This window comes from Trichosurus vulpecula, chromosome 4, assembly GCF_011100635.1.
Source record: "Trichosurus vulpecula isolate mTriVul1 chromosome 4, mTriVul1.pri, whole genome shotgun sequence".
In the NCBI taxonomy this organism is placed as follows: Eukaryota; Metazoa; Chordata; class Mammalia; order Diprotodontia; family Phalangeridae; genus Trichosurus; species Trichosurus vulpecula.
Genome location: NC_050576.1, coordinates 334,941,213 through 334,959,339, shown reverse-complemented (window position 1 = coordinate 334,959,339; position 18,127 = coordinate 334,941,213).

The following is an 18,127-nucleotide window of genomic DNA, read 5'->3' as shown; positions in this document are numbered from 1 at the left end:
CACCTTATAGCAGGAATCTTTTCATTCTTTGTACGTGTATCCCCAGCACCTACTATGGTGCCTGACACATAGTAGCCACTTAATAAATTGATGGGTGCATTTACATCTATTGCCAACAAGCCCAAATTGTGGAGAAGGCTCTCTTTGTCTGTCCCTGTCCTGTCACTGTGATGACAGGTAATAATGGGCACTTGTGCCCAACATTATAACTGGTGGAAGTGCACAGGACAGGGGTTCCCAGCTGTAATATAGTTGGTTCCTGATTTGATTAACTGACCAAGAATCAATGTAGTAATACTTTCCATGGTAAAATGAAACTTGAGTCAAAGTCAAACACTACCTATCTTATCTAATACCAAAATAGTTTTAGTAATTCTCTTTACAAGTTCTAAACTTCATTCCCACTTAAACAATCATACTTTTTTCCCCAGGAAAGTTTGGAATGTAAAATACCCACAAAAATCCTATTTGATGGTACCTATATGAATGTGCTCCTTGTACTTCATGTAAGTTATTAAATGAAATAATTGACCTTTCCGTGTTAAGCTTCCACTTATACTTTACCAAAGACCAAAGGAGAAGTTGGCCTCAGAGCCAGCTGCTCATTTTTGGATCAGTTTTGCCACATGAGGTAGACCACCCCTATGAATGAGAGCTTCCTTTACTAACTAAAGCAATGAGGATTTCGTAGAACTAAAAGGCAAGCCAGTTTAACGATAAACTAGTGATAAAACAAAACCTTCCCCCCCATATTAGAGTCTCTTTTGAAGACCTCGCCAGCAATTAAACTGTAAGCAGTCTCTGTACTCCATTCCATGACCTTAACTCTGACCCAGCAATCACTTACTCTCTCTAGAAATGACCCACCCTCCTTTGGAAGCCTGGATGACTCCTTTAATTTTAAGCTGTCACCAGTTAGCTACAGTGTGTGTTTCAAGTTGTTCAGGTGAACTACCTGGCTCCTTTATTAAGGAATGGTAATAACACAAAAGTGGGGGGCGGGGGAAAGTAGAGGCAGGTGGAGAAAGAGAAAAAAAAGTATGGTTTTCATGTTATAAAAAATGTTTTGAGCTCTACAAATAGAGTTACAATATATATGATAATACCCTAATACAAATGAGACATTGTTGGTTGCTTTATCAAAACACTGTACCTTTAGATTGCTTAGGAGAATTTTGCCAAAACAAATCACATAAACTCTTCCTATAGAAACTGGAAGAGTGAATTAAGCTCATATCGCTTAAAAGGAGCTGAATATGTCTGAAACTAAAGAACATTGTCAACCACCTCCACTCGCTCCGGGCACTGATGCCACGATTAGGTATGCAAGATGCTACCTGCTATTTTAGAATTATATGAAATTGCCTCAGGGCATCTACAAGCTTCTCACGCACAAGATACTGACTTTTTTTTTCCCTTCTTCTTCTTGGCTTCAAATCCAGTTGTTGCTACATCCAAGCAAGTACTATATCATAGATTGTTATTGCACAAGCTGTCATTAAGGAAGCTTGCCTTCTTCTCACAGAAGAATTAGCCTGCAAACACAATAATGACTTGTTCCAACCCCCTTTCCCCCCTCCCCAGGACTTCAAGACCACTCACATTTTTTCAGGTAGTAACTATTGCTCGAAAAGATTAAAGACCCTGAGATTTCATTTCTAAGAAGGATTTTTATATGAAAGAAAAAAATAATAGGGAAGAGGTTTTTTTTTTCCTTTTGAAAATAAATGACATTCAATCTTAAAATAGTAACTAAATTTATAGGAACAAAAGAATAACTCACTTGATAGGTATCTAACCCAGGTTGCTGCCAGTTTACACAGTATTACAGGTAGTTTGGAGTTCAACATGTTTCTACCTGAGGTACATAGATTTTATTTTGATACCAGGCTTCTTAAAAACATTTTAAGATAAAAATGGGATCATGAAAGTGAGCAACTGACAACTCAGTCTTCAAAAGGCAGACTTAGTAAGGACAGATAGTTTGTGTGTTTTTCCCATATAAATATATCAGTTCAGTTCACCATTGACCTATAATACCCTGCTAAATCAGCCATAAGCTTCCACTGAGAAGAGCATAATGGCAATGCCAAAGTGAACCTTCTGTGCCAGATGAAGTGGAGAGTGGACAGTCACTATGGTCTGAACTGAAAACACCCTAGTTCTTCACCTTCCATCTCAGACTTGAAGAGAGTAACTATCAGATTCTGACCTTAAAGTACTTAGGCTTAACTTGTTGCAGAAGACTTGATTAGTGGACTCAAGAATGTTAGAGTTAAGTTTTAATTAGAGAAAAGAAAGAGAGAAATGAGAAGGAAGGAAGGAAGGAAGGAAGGAAGGAAGAAGGAAGGACAGAAGGAAGGAAGGAAGGAAGGATGGAGGGAGGGAAGGAAGGAAGGAAGGAAGGAAGGAAGAAAGGAAGGAAGGAAAAAAGGAAGGAAGGAAAGAAGGAAGGAAGGAAGGATGGAGGGAGGGAAGGAAGGAAGGAAGGAAGGAAGGAAGGAAGGAAGGAAGGAAGGAAGGAGGGAGGGATGGAGGGAGGAAGGGAGGGAGAAAAGCCATTAGATTCCATTGCTATTAAATTGAATCCAGAGATATTTTCTAGCCCAAACTCCTTCTATCAAATCATGAAAAGATTCATACTAAATCGGAGATTTTGTCTGACTTAAGCCCAGATTGTAATCTGTTTCCACTAACATCTATACAGTACTCTTTACCGATGTTGGTACGCAATTGTCCGTAAACCAAATCATACCAAAGGCCTTGATAAGGCTTCCTTATTTTGCAATATAATTATTAAGCTTGAAATTTATGTTTGCAGGTGCCTATTGACTTCTTCCTAGAGCTGTATTGTACTTCTACCAACCATATCCTTTTTGAATTACCCTGTTTCAATCAACAATACCTGAGACTGGGCTCATGCTACCACCATTAAATGGACCAAGACTAGAAAAGATGCCTAGCCTAGTTCTATGTGGCTCATCACAACTAGACAGCTATACGTGGGGATAAGAGCACAAAATAGATTCAATTTTCACCGTGCTGTGCAACCTTTGGCAAGTCATAAAACCTCTCTGGGCATCAGTTTGCGCCTCAGTAAAATCAGGGTACTGAATGAAATAATTTCTTGGGGCCCTTTGAGCACTACATTATATTTTTATTTAGACTGACTTCTGCAAACCAAATTGCTCATAGTTTATGGTTCTGGTCTGTGGAATGATGAATGTCAAGCATGTGGGGGAAATTATGTGAAACAAGGTAGATAAGGTAGACAGGAAATCAAAGAGAAGTGCCTTGAACGCAATGTTAGGGAATTTGAACTTTTTTTGGTAGGTAATAGGGAGAAATGGAATTTTCTTGAGCAACAGAGTGATGAGATCAAATCTTACATTAGAAAGATTAGTTTGATATTGATGTATAGGAGGGTAGGAGGTAAGGTAGGAGAAATTTATAATGAAGTGACTTGTGAGAAGGTTATTATAATAATCCAGATGAGAGATAATGGAGGCCTGATTTAGATTGGTGGCAGTGGAATGGAGAGCAGGTTATAAACACAAAAAACATGGTAGAAGTAAAAGTAAGAGGACTTGGTGAGTGATGAGACATGGAGGGCAAGAGAGATGGAAAAGTCAGAATAAATGATCAGATTTTGATGGTAAGTGATTGAGAAAATGGTGATGCCATTGACAGAGAAAAAAAGGAGTAAGAATAGGTTTGGGGGAGAAGGTGAGAAGTTCAGTTTTGGGCATGATGAGCTTGAGGTGCTCATAAGGCATACTATGAGATGTTCATCATATAGTTGAAAATGCTAGTATGAAACCCAGGAATAAGGTCAGGGCAAAAAAAAAATGGAAGTTATAAGCAAAGAGGCAATAGTTAAAGCTATTTGGACTGGGTACAATTGGCAAGAGAGGAGAAAAGAGAGAGAAAAGAGGACTGAGGGCAGATCTTTGGGAAATGCCTATGTACTTGGGGCAAGAGAAGGAGAGCAGTCAAAGAAAACAGAGAAGGCACAGCTAGAGAGGCAGCAGGAGAACTAGGAAATGAAAGTGTCATGGAATCCAGGGAAAAGAGTAAATGGTCAATGACATAAAATACAACAGAGGTTAAGAAGAATGAGTTTGGAGGAAATGCTGTTAGATTTTATAATTAGGATGGCATTCATAACTTCTCAGGATCTATTTTAGTAGAGCTGGGGGAGATGGAGGCCAGGTTGCAAGGGGTTGAGGAATGAATAGTTTCATGAGAAAATGAAAGCAACAAGTGTAGAATTCTTTTCCAGATATTGGCAGTAAAAGTGAGGAGAGTTGAGACTCTAGCTTAAGGAGGTAGTAATGGCAAGGAAAGTATTTTTAGGACAGGAGAGAACTAATTATGTTTGTAGGTGAAGAAGAAAAGAGCCCATGGAAAGGAAGATATTGAAAATGCAAGAGAATAAGAAGGTGGTTAACAGAGTCTTGGAGAAGGGAATCAAAGGCATGAAGGTAACAAAGAAGGAGTGATTAGCTTTGGTAAGGAGGAGAAACATTAATTCTTCCAAAGAAAAAAGGAGCCTGTGGGTAGGGACAGAGAAGTGTTGAAGTATAGCCTCAACTACTCAGTAAAATAGGCAAGGTCATCTTCTGAGAGCGAGGGATAGATAGCTGGGGCTCTTGAGAAAAATGGGGGGAAAATTAGAGCCATAATTGTGGGCAATTTGATGTGGAATCAATAAAAATTGAATAAAATTATTGTTGTGTAGCATTGAAGGTCCAGTTGAAGTCCAATACCACAAATTTCAGTAGATCAAATAATCTTTAATTCATTACTTTCTCCAGACATCAGTGGCATCAGTAAGAAATTATGGAAAACCAGAAAAGGCTGTAGTAGGGTAAGGTTGAAGGAACAGTCACCATGAAGATGAAGATTAAGCTTGGAATAGGAATGGGAATAAAATTAATTAGAATAAAATAGTAGGAATGGCATAAATGTAATCCAGGCTTAAAGTCCAGTTGCATGACTCTTCCTTGACAGAGACTCAATGTTCCACACCTACATGTGGGGTGAAATTGCTGGGAGCTTGGAAGAGAAGAGCAGTCTTGGTCATCTGGCTTTCAACTTTGAGAAGGAAGACAACACATGGTTCCAGAGATTCTCCAGTTTCCTGGAAGGAGAAAAAGACTTTAGGAAGAAGCTGATATTTATGGTCACACAGATGGGAATTTCAGAGATCAGAATGTTCAAAGTAGAGAAGGGATCAAGAATATAGGAAGAGATATAAAGACTGGCAAACATAAGGACCCCCTCTTCTTCTAAGGTAGGTAGGAAAGAGTATGGGTAAAGACACAAAGAAGTATATTTTCTATTAAATCCTTTTGACATCTTAAGCCAACATCACAAATTGTGATCTTCTCTTTTTTCTTCTCATAGAATCATAGAATTTTAGGAACTAACAGGTACATCTAGTCCAGTCTCTCATCTGAGGCAGCAATCTTCCCTATAATATTGTATAAAATCTTGAAAATCCATTGAAATGTAAGATTACATTACATGTTCGAAAAAGATAATGAATTGGAGAAGAGTAAGGAGAATTCCAAAAGGATACAAAGTACAATTGAATCCATAACTCATGTTGTGCAACTAGAAATTATTTCACAATTTATTCATATTTCTCTAAAGATAGGATAATTTCTCTAACCCTGTGTTTTTTAGGTGTGCTTTGTGGCAGTGTGGTCTCTTTCATCACTTACAATTCAGATAATTCCACCTCAGGCAATCTTTTCTTCACACATGCACATATCTTTAATCGTCTCTCTCCTCTTCTCCCCACCTCCCCCACCCCACGGCCACTATCTTTCTAGCTTTTGCCTAGTTACCTCAGTTCAAACTCAACTGGCTTCTACTATGAGCAAAGCAGGAAAACTCTCCTCTCTCCCTATTCCTCTGAAAATTGTTCATAGAGAAAATTAGACACAACAAAAATCAGAGCAATAAGTCTATAAAGTTCTTGAAAGTGTCCAGAAGTCCCCGTTAGAATTTCCACAGATATATGTTCTTCAAATCATTGTCCTTTTTCAAGTAATGATGTTTACCACAAATACCAACATTCAAGAAAAAATGAATTCCATTTTCATTTTTTGTCATAGTTACTAGCATTAAAATAGCTTTGCTTTCTACTTTTTTATTACAAATGCAGACTGTTTCATTAGATTTATGTTTTAACTTTTCGACTGTAGATGGTGCAGAGGGTAGAGTGCCTGGAGTGAAGAAGACTCATCTTCCTAAGTTCAAATCTGGCCTCAGATACTTACTAGCTGTGTGACCCTGGGTAAGTCACTTAACCCTGTTTGTCTCAGTTTCCTCATCTACAAAATGAGCTAGAGAAGGAAATGGCAAACCATTCCAGAATCTGAATATGTGGGTTGGAGGTGGACTTTATCTATTATTCAAGGACAAGTAGTGTAGAGAGTTCCATCATCAGAAAAATAGCCACCAGATGATAACTTTGTTAGCCCATGGCAACTCAGCAAATATTATTTACTAAAGCATGAAAGGATGTTGATCAGGCTCAATGGAAGAGCCACCCCTAAACTGATAAAAAATCATGGAATCCTTGAAATAATGAATTATGGTTTAAATAGGCTTCTGTACCCAGCAATAGGAACCTAATCCCTACTTATTATTTCAATATGCACATATGTTCTAAGTTCCAAAAACCTGACTTAAAACCAACTTTTGGAAATCATACCATTTGTAATTTCAGGACTAACTTAGCCTGAATTTCAGATTACAGAATGTCGGAAGGACCTCGGAAAAGTTCTCCTTTTAGCACCCTTGTGAACAAACTTTCCATCCAAAGAAACTAAAATGGTTCACCCACCATCACATAAGTAACTCACAGCAGAACTGAGATGTGAGCCCAGTTTTATGAACAAAAATCTTGGGCTTTTTCTTCTACCCCACCCCAAGTCATGAAAAAGAAGGTGCATGTTGCTATGCTTTCCAAGGTAACCCCATGCCAAATTGACAATGATCAGCAAAATTACACTTAGACACTGCAAGAAGAGGACAGAAAGGCCACTTGAATGTTTTCCTTGTAGTCTTTCTAGAGACAGACTGAAGTTGTTTTAAAATGAGTTGTAATCACTTTTTTTTTCATTTTCTTGTTCAGATGTAAACTTGGCATGTATAACAAGCCTTTCTCTTTACCCCCCAGGAATGTAAAGAGTGACATTGTACATCTGATTGGTGGTATTTTATTACTGAATCGACAGCCAATAATTATCTGGGTGACTAAATGTAAGTTGTACTTTAGTTCTCATAATACCTAAAGAGGAAGGGAAAGTTAATTAAAGTCTGTGCAAATGGATACAAATCTGACAGCCTGGCTGGGTTTCTCAAAAATCACCCAATTTGATGAGGTAAAGCCCCTTAAAATCTGATTCTCATCAACTCTTTGTGAACACACAACTAAATTAGTCATGTGAAGAGGAGCAGATTGGTTTACAAGATGGGAACCATGCCATTTTCTTCTGTTTACTACAGACCAAAAGGTATAGGATTACAAAGTGTTTATTATTTCTGAAGATGTGCTATCACATAAACACTTGAGTGAAATTCTCAAACTCTACGCTCCGTTTAAAAACAAGTCCATAAGCCTCGGCTATTGTGGGGGAACCCTGACCCATCAGTTAAGGTGAAATGCCTCGTTCCCCCCCTACTGTCAGCCTCTAGTTTAAGATGTCACTTCCTTAGCTCAAATTGAATGGGAGTGTCTACTGGCCAAGGAGAGAATAAAGGTTCATTAGGAGAACACATGCGAGCAGAAGGCCTTTCTAAAATGGATCAAATATCTTTAATCCTGTGTTCTGGCCTCCAGATGATTTATACTTCTTATTTTCTTTTCTCTCTTTCCTTGTAGAGCTTGCCAAAGTAGACTTTAACTCCTGCCTCGAAACGTGCAAACACAGGGTTGTGTCTTCCCCAACGAATAGAATGTGTGCCAGGTAAACGTTTTCACAACAAGCCCAGTCTGTGAAAGAAAGGACAAAGACGCATGTATTCCGGGCTAATAGAAAGTGTACTGAGTGGTTCCCTCAGTGCAGGGTTTCTGAAGTTATGTTCATGACCCTCCCAGGGTTCAAGGGGAAGTCCCAAGGCTATTCGGAGTGACCCCTCAGGTAAAGGGCGCCTCCCTATGATTGGCTCATGGTGCTACCTCATTTTCAAGTGACAGGGGCCTCTATCAGTTTTCACCCTCTAGTCTTGACTGCCAACCATGGCAGTCAGGGTTGGGGATGTGGTCAATTGCTAAATAGGTAAAAATTGTCTTTAGTACCCCTATACCTTCCCTCTTGCCCCCCTTTTTTGACTCCCCAGCTTCCTAAGCTTTCTCAGCTGTCTTGTGAATCTGGGTTTTCTCCCCCTCAGGGAAGAAAGTGATCTGATCAATTAATTCCCACAAGGGTATTAGGGACTTATAGTAGTACCACTCCCAGTGGTATTTGTGTAATAATCAAAGTGAAAGCAACGTTTAATTCGAAGGAATTCATCTCTAATGGTGGAATTTCAGATTCTATGGTTCCTGATTAGTGCAGATCTATGGGGGAGGGGAGATTTCCTAGAAGCCTTCAAATCTTGGCACAGGCCTGGCCTTAACTTCAGTCCTCTCCCTTCAGGCTAGAGAAGAAGAGTGGAAGCAATTAACCAGCCTCTATCTGTTCTGTGTGTTATGGGGTCTCATCAGCCTCTCCTATAAAATGGAAAATCCCTCTGCCTCACAAGTATGGTATTTGATCCCTAAACCTGAGACCAAAGCCTCTTGGATTTGATTGATTTAATTTAATTTTATTTTATTTCATTGTACTCTCAACCCCAACCTAGGCCCTCACTTGATTTCCCCGGGCTTCACCTCAATCATTTGTAAAATGGGAATAATTACACATTTCCTGTCTTCAACAGAGATAGAGACTAAGACCCCATTCCATCTCATTGTTCCAGTTACAAACTCTGTGACTATGGGCCGGCCAGGTAACCACTATCTCTTCATCTAAAGTCCCATCTTCTACATGAATGCTCTTTTGATTCCTCCACCCATTGGCACCTTCCTTCTCAAACTACCATGTATGTAACTACTTTGTATATATTTTTATTTACTCACTTAACAAATGTATATATGTACATACATATGCATATCTGTTATATAGACTTAATGTTTTCCCTCCATTAAAATAGAAGGTTCTTGTGAGTAGGTATTTTTTCATTCTTTGTACTTGAATTCCTCGCCTTCAGCACAATGCCTGGCACATGGTAGGTGCTTAATAAATCCTTGGTGATTGATTGTTGATTGATGGTCTTCCTTGTGGCCAGTGTTATAATAAGCTCTAGTTATTTGAAATCCAGAACCCTTAATTACTGAGAATGTTTTCATTGTATACCACTTCTAGGAAATATGGAAAAGCATGAGGAAATAAGCTCATATTAGATTCAGTTGAACAAAACAAACAAAACATCCCTAGCCTATGTTCTATGCATTCAATTCTGTCTCCTGCTCTCTTGTCAGAGAAGAAAATGATCTCTCATTTTATCTTTTTATTTATCCACATATATAGGACTACACAAAGATAAGTCACATTCATAACCTGACCCTGAGTCACTGCTAAAAATTAAGTTCCCTATGCTGTGCTTAGAACCATAAACTATTAGAGGCAGATGGGATTTTAAGAGGTCATTTAGCTCAACAACTCTCTCATTTTAACAGATGAGTACATACTAAAACCCAGAAAGGTTGAGCAATTTGCCCAAGGACAAACAGATAATTGCAGATCCAGCATTAGACCCCATCTCCTAAATAGTTCCGTGTTCCTTCCCCCAGATCACAAAGTTGGCCTAAGACAAGAAATCAAATCGATGAATACGTTTTGGAAAAATCATCAGTAATAAAAGCTTATAACAAAAAAAGGATTTTCTGGTAAGCCCTCAGTTTACCAAAAAGAATCCATTAAATAGAACCTTTCTCTAAAATTTCTAGTTAGTCTAGATTATGTGGTAGACCTGGCTGTTAAATCTTGTTCCTTGCATAGGATGGTATAAATCTTGTGACACTTTTTACAAAAAAAGCTCACTACCAGGACTAATTTTTCTAATAATGAAACCAAGCAACTGCTACACAGCAAAGTTATCAAAATCCTTTATTACTATGTGAAATAATAACTGAAATTTACAGTATGATTTAAGGTGTTGACAGTGTTTGTGCTTATCTCAGCTTCACAACAGTCATAAGTACCTATAAGGACTATATTTTATTTTATTTTACAAATGAGGAAGCTGAGTCACAGAGTGGTTTACTGATCTGCCCAGAATCAAACACCTAGTGACAGATTCAGTTGAGTAAGAATTTTTAAATTGCATATGCTAGCCATCAAGGATGCAACAACATAAATACATAAATAAATTCCTCAAGGAATTTAGATTCTACTGGGGAAGAAGCATGTACAAAAAAGGAATAAGTACCCTTTTTTTGGTCTAGACCTCTGATTGCATTGGTTGATTGACCTCCTGGTATGGAAACTCCCTGTACCAACAAAAATCAGCAATTTTTCTATAACTTGGAGTCTTTGAGAGTTCCCTAGAGCAGTGGTGTCAAGCTCAAATAGAAATGGGTCTTTGAGGGCCTCGCTTTAACTTAGAAAACCACAAATTAACAATAGCTCTATTGTATTTTATTTACTTTGTTAAACATTTCCAAATTACTGGGTTTCATGGCTGCTTGAAGCCTGTGACCCCCAAGTTTGACTCCTCAGGCCTTGGGTCCTAAATGGTTACGTGACTTGCTCAGAGTCATACAACTAGTAAATGTTAGAATTGGGACTTGAATCCAGATCTTCTTCACACCAACACCATCTATCATGCCAGGGCAAGCTATTTCCCAAATATAACCTATATGCAAAATAGATGCACACATACATATACACATTAAGAAGACAGTTAAAAAAAAAACTGTGAGATGGTACTTGAGCTGAAACTTGAAAAGTGCTAGTGATTACAAGAAGTAGGGGTGAGGAGAGACAGCATTACAGACATGCATACAAAAGCCTAGCAATGAGAGACGGCTGTGTACAGGAAACAGGAAGGTGGACACAGAGTTTGGCTGCAACATAGAGATAGCGGAAATAGAATAATGTTTAATTAGTCTGGAAAGACAGATAGGATGGAGTAAGACCATGAATACCAAGCAGAGAAATGTGTATTTTCTTCTAGAGAAAATAAGGAACAGTTGAAGTTTGGGGGTGGGGGGCGAAATGGCAGAGTGGGGGGATGGTGGAGTGGGGGAAGGGAACATGGTCAGACCTGTGCTTCAGTAATATGCATCCATTTGGGAGCCCCTGTGGAAGACGGATTTGGAGAGTTTGGGGAAACCAATTGGGTGACTATTGTAATAGGCCTAGTGACAAGTGATTAGGCCTTGAACAAGGACAGCTGCCCTGTGAGTGGGAGAGATGGGAATGGAGGTGAGATGTGTGGGATTTGAAGCTAAGTCTTTTCTGAAGCCAAGACCAAAAGTGTCAACCATGTAGGCCAAAATCATCAGGCCCCATAATACTCCTCAGTAAGGCCCAAATCAGATTAAAATGTAACTGGGAAATAGTTAGCAAAATAAATAAAATTACAATAGAATGTAAATAATGTTACGTCATTTTCTAAGTCAATATGAGACCCACAAACATCCTTACATATGGTTCAGTGGCTTCCATTTCTGTCTGAGTTTGACTGCATTAGTTCTCTCATATCACACTGCTTCTCATGCAAAGGGAGTGTTACTCATTTGGGAGTCTTTAACTATAAAGGCCAAGTACATCCAGTCACAGTTAACCAACCTAGGAACACGAAATAGAGCCCAACTTGCTTATTAGTTGCTAGAACTAGAAGGCACCTTATAAATAATCTACTCAATGGATTGCTTTTACGTATTGAGGAAAACGAAAGCCAATGGGAAGTAAAAGATCCAGAGTTGCAAATCTAGGCAGTTGGGACTTGAACCCAGATCTCGGGATTCCAGATCCAGTTCTCTATGGATTCTATGATCTATTCTAGGAGAATATAAGCTCCTTGGGGGTAGAGAGGGTTTCAGATGTTTGCCTTTAAATTTCTAGCACAGTGCCTAGCACATAGTAGGTGCTCAGTAAACTAACATTTATGTTGTGCATTAAGGTTTGCAAAGCACTTTATCTTCTCATTTGATTTTCACAACTCTGTGATATAGATGCTTTTATCATCCCCATCATACAGATGAGGAAACTGAGATTGAGAGACATTAAGTGATTTCTTCAAGGTCTCCTAGCTGGTAAGTGACTGAGGCAAGATTTGAATTTGGGTCTTTTTGAACTCAAGTCCCCTGATATGCAATGTTGCCTAAATCACATCTTAATAAACATTGAATTGAGTTGAGCTGAATTGAACTGATACCATCAAGGCTTTAGATATGGTTCATTCACATGGCAGGAGACCATGAGTACTGTACTTTAGTTTCATTCTCCCACAGTATTAATATGATTAAATTGGGCCAACCGTATTTTGTAGTCACAAATCTGCCTCACCCTATGTAAAAAGAGAAGCCTCTTAAGAAGTTTAGCAACTAAGAGTAAAACGTGACAAGATAGCACGAATTACCAAAGGGAAATCTTAATTTTGTGTTCCCCATTAAACGTGCTAATATATGTGAACACACATCATAAAGTGTAAAGTGCCGGTAAATGCAAGTCATTTCGTTGCTGACATCGATCAGATGAGATGATATATGCAAAGTGCTTCGAAAACGCCGAGTGCTACATAAATGTTAGCTAAAAGTTATTACTATTATCATCGCTGCTATATTTAATTTGAGTAAAGAATTCAATTCAGAACTCAGGAATGAATGCTTGAAAAAAAATTGAAAATTACCAAAAATGGAGCATGAGCAATTATTAGTCTGGGAAACAGACCCAGATGAATCCTAGACCTTTGGGGGTGACTTTACAGTAGCAATGGATGGCTATCCTTATAAAACTAAAAGTGGGAAAGGGGGATGATAATGGTGACCCAGGTCCCGTTAAACAGGGAGAAAGGGGCCACTTGCTGCCCCAGGAGGCCATAAGTAGAAGGACCCTTCTGATTAATGGATCAAATGAATCACCTGAAATTCTGCTCTTATGAATCAGTGATCTTTCTCATGGAAGTGGCTGCCAGCAAAACGGCACCGAGTCAGATCAGTACATGCCTAATAAAAATAAACACACGTGTAAATCTCAACACCATTAGGAAAAATTATCCAGGCAAAATGTTTCATCTCCAAGGCAAAAAAAAATCATCATTCTCATCATCCATATAGCCAAAGCTCACTCTGGGATGCCAGTGAGATGACCACGCCATTTACTTTTCCCTAGCATAAGAACTTCGGTAGAGTTCTAAGGACTACACAAGGTATTTACTATAGGGCCATTCTTTCAGTAACTCTTCATGGTCCTTGGTTTACACTGTATTATTTATCTAGGCATAAATATCTTTATAGGTTGTTATTAAGACCAGAAGAGCAAGCACGGGCATTTGTTCAACTCTTCTCTGGCAACAGATGAAATGCTCTCCTTCCTCATCTCCCTTTCCTGGCTTTCCTGGCTTCCTTCAAGTCTCAGCTAAAATTGCACCTTCTGTAGGAAGCTTTCTCAATCCCCTTAATTCTATTGTCTTCCCTCTATTGATTATTTCCCATTTATCCTTTCTATGCTTTGTTTGTCTTGGTGTCTCCCCTATTAGACTGTGAGCTCCATGAGAGCAGACACTGTCTTTTGCCTTTCTTTGTATCCCCAGAGCTTAGCACAGTGCTTTGCACATAGTAGGTGCTTAATAAACGCTTATTGGATGCATAACTGACAATACCAAGTCTCTTCATTTCTTTTACAGGGAGATTTACATATGGGGGGAAAATACCACTTTAAAACTTGATATTTTTTTCCCTATTCACCTTCAAAGCTGCCAAACCAGAATAATTCCAAACAAAGCAAAACAAGATGCAGAAATGCTCCAATATTAGAGGTACAAGGTTATCTTTGATAGGCGTCATTATTGTAGGGAATTAGGTTCAAAGGTATATAAAATCAGAAGAACTTTGTAGATAGAGAATGTTTCTGGACTACAATGTTCTTAGCACACATGTGTGAAGAAATGGAGTAATGGACATTTGCTTTGCTTAGTCTTCTCCCTTTAAAGAAGAAAGAACATCAACCCCTCTTCTGGTTCTCCTCCTTTTTCTATTCTTCTTACCATCTGCCTCTTTCACTCTTACTCATGTGCTCAATGAATGAAGCTGGAGAAAATCACAAAACTATGCTGAGTCCAGTCCAAATTTAGCTTACATAATATCAACTGGAGTCTCACTGTGGCAAGATAGTCCTCTTAGACCACCCTAATCATTTCACTATCTCTCTTAGCATCCTTTCCAAATTTTTTTTTATCCTTCTTCAAGCCTCCCACAGCACCCACTCTGCCCAGTCTCTCATCTGAGAACCTTAATTCATACTTCACCAAAAATTAATTGAGGCTACTTGCTGGGAGCTTCCTCTTCATGTCACCTCACATAGACATCTTTTTCCATTATCTCTTCCTTCATCCCTGTCTCACATGCAGAGATTGCCCTTCTCATTGTCAAGACAAATTCTTCTACACATACCTTCAATCCCCTCCTTTCTTGTCTTCTCCAACAGATTATGTCCACTATCACCTCGAAGCTCTAATCTCCCATCCCTTCCTATTTACTTCCTGCTTCCCTGCTACCTACAAACATATCTACATTTTTCCCATCCTTTAAAAAAAACCCTCTGCTGTTGGAAGATGGAACCTGAGCTGTCTTGAAGGAAGCCAAGAAGCAGGGCTGAGGAGGGAGAGCATTGTACCCATTGTATTTATCCAGTTATGGAGTTGGAGTATGGAGTGTTGTGTGTGAGAGAGAGTAAGACCAATGCAGCTAGATCCTAGAATGTGTGGGGGGCAGCGAAACCTCAAAATACCGGTCAAACAACTTGATCCTATCATTACCTCTAGCTATCATCCTATATCTCTGCTCCCTTTTGTAGCTAAACTCCGTGATGCCTCTATGTCTTCTTTCTTGCTTCTACACCCTCTGCAAAATTCATTGAGCTGAAACCAGTCTCTCCAAAGTTAACAATAATCTCTTAATTGCCAAAATTAGCAGCCTTCTATCAGTTCTCATCCTTCTTTACCTCCGCCACCTTTGACCCTACTGATCACCCTCTTCTGGATACTCTTTCCTTTCTAGATTTTCATGGGCCCTCTTCTTTTTTCCCTTCCATATTATGTCACTTAGTGATGTCATCAGCTTCAATTATCATTTCTGTGAAGACCAATGTATCTAGCCCTAATGTTTCTGCTAATCTCTGGTCCTGTATCACCAGCTGCTTTTAAGACATCTCAAACTGGATGTCTCATAGGCTCCTTGAATTCAATATGTACAAAACAGAACTCATCTTTCCTTCTAAATCCTTCTCTTTTTCAAATTTCCCTATTATGGTCTGAATACCACTGTCCCTGTCACCTAGGCTTGCAAACTTGTCATCCTCTACTTTTCTCTCACACTCATCCCACATAACCAATCTGTTGTCAAGTCTAGTCATTTCTAACTTCACAACTTCTTTTGACTACATCCCTTCCTCTCCACTCACATAGATGTCACCACAAAGTAAGCTGTCGTTATCTCATACCTATGCGATTAACAACAGATTTCTGATTGGCCTCCAGACTTGTCTCTTCCCACTATAATCCCTCCTCTGTTCAGTTGCCTAAGCGATTTTTGCTAAAGTGGAAGTCTGACAATGTCATACTCCATACTCAAGAAACTGCAGTTTCTCCCGATTATCTTAATAATCAAATACAAAACCTTCTCTTTGGCATTTAAAGTCTTTCACAACCTGGCCTTTTCTTATCTTTCTGGTATTCTTAGACTTTCCTACCTTCCACATATTCTATGATCCAGCTATATTAGTCTTTATGTCTCTCACACACAACATTCCACGTCCTAACTCCATGCCATTTTATTGGATAAACCCAATGCCTTTGATACTCTCTCCCTCCTCATCTCTGCCCCACCTGCCCTTCCCTGCCTTCATACAAGACAGCTGAAGTTCCATCTTCTCCAGAAGCTCTTTCACAGCCCAATCCTCCTGCCCTCCCCAGTGCCCTCACTCTGAAATTCCATTCCCCTTACACGGTATATTTTTATGTACATAATTGTTTGTATGTTATCTCCCCATTTGGATGCGAGCGCCCTGGGAAGGACTGCTTTTTTTTACCTTCTTTTGAATCTTCAAGTGTTAGCAGAGTAGCTAGCACACAGTAAGCACTTAATAAATGCTCATTGCCTGATTAACTTCTTAAGGATCTCCATAGAATTCAAACATTTATTAAAGAAAAAGGGAAACAGAGAAATTATTTTACCATTTCACTTTTGATACTTTTAAATACAAACTAGTTTTCAAATTTAATCATGACTCCTCCCCCTTTCTTGAGGGAAGGCTTATGATAATAAATTTAAAATTGGCATGAATTTCGGGAAAATCAAGGTGATTTGGGACATCAAACATGTTACACCCTGTTTCTTGCTCCTCTGAAGTGAAATTATGTCCCCAGCAGTTCACTAAATCATTGTTTTTGAGCCAGAGAAATCTGATACACATTATCTGGACATACCACAGGAAAACATACCCAACTGTAGATGATTCAAATGACACCACCGAGGTCAACTCAGTTTCCCATTTACTACCATAGCCAAATGGAAACTATTTGCCCTCTGCTTTACAGTGTTGAATGAGTAAGCTTTACCCATCTGTCTCACCCATCTGCTTCTCTAACAACTTCATTCCAGAGCCCCAGAATGCAAATGGATGCTGCAGTGCTCGTTAACACCCCCCTCAATCGTCCCTGAAATGGGAATATTGCTATGTCTAGGCCAGTCCAACTAGAGGATCACTAGGCTACACTGGGGTAAAGGGGGAAATAAAGGAGAAGGCTGTCCCAATGACTGGTTTTCTGTTTTATTCATGTGAAGATTATGATCATTGTGACTTCCTTCTCTTGGAAGAAATTTTGGTAAATCCATTCTGATGAGCATGCCACCCACCCCTCCCCTGTCTAATCAATGTCAGTATTGGCAAAGAGAAAGTGGAAGAGAAATCAGCCCTTCCCCAAGAAGGATAAATGAAGTGCTCAACTTAGATTGATTGGTCTGTGACTGTAAGGTGATAGGCATTATACTTCATACACAGATGGAAAGATATCGAAGGAGATAGAGAGATAATTAGTAAGATTTGTTCCAGCTCCCTCTGGTACATGTGGATTCTGCCTGCCTGTTTTTGTTCTTTTCTGTTTTATCTGGTTTTGACAAATATGAACTCACAGGCAAAAATGAATTTATGATTAATGTGATTTCTTTCATATGGAAATAGTTCAAATCATAGTTCTGTTGAAATCTGTCCATCCCTGGGAAAGTAGGTCAACTCTCAAATTCTAGTTGGTTCCTCCCACACTAATTATTTTGTAGTAGCTTGATTAACTTTTTATTGGCATTTAAAAAGTATTGTCCTTTTAATTTAAAACATGCAAGCTAATCTAAAAAACTTCACCTAACAACCTAGCATATTCACCTCTTTAAAATGAGACTATGAATACACATTAATATGAAACCTTTCATTCAATGAACTTAAGTATTGCCATCATATTATTTCACCTGGGGGTGTTTTAACCTCTAATATTAAAGAATTAAATGGAATATATATCTGCCATTGGAGCAAAAATCTGAGACAATTAATTTAAATATCACTGGCTCTGGAAAATTGTTGAGAAAAGAGTTTCTGTGGTTTCAACATAATCATAATCTGCTCTAAGAAGGATTTATAGAGCAAAATGAACATAGACTTAAGCTTAAGTGTTAGATCCAATAATTGGCCATGGAACTTAGACTAATGTTCTTCCTGAAATCCACAACAATGAGCCACACCCACTTTCAGTTCTGCTGAAGACAGAATGTTTGTGATTTTATCTTCTGTATTTGGTTAAAATCCCCACATTGATATACTTTTAAAAAACTACTTATCCAAACTCATGA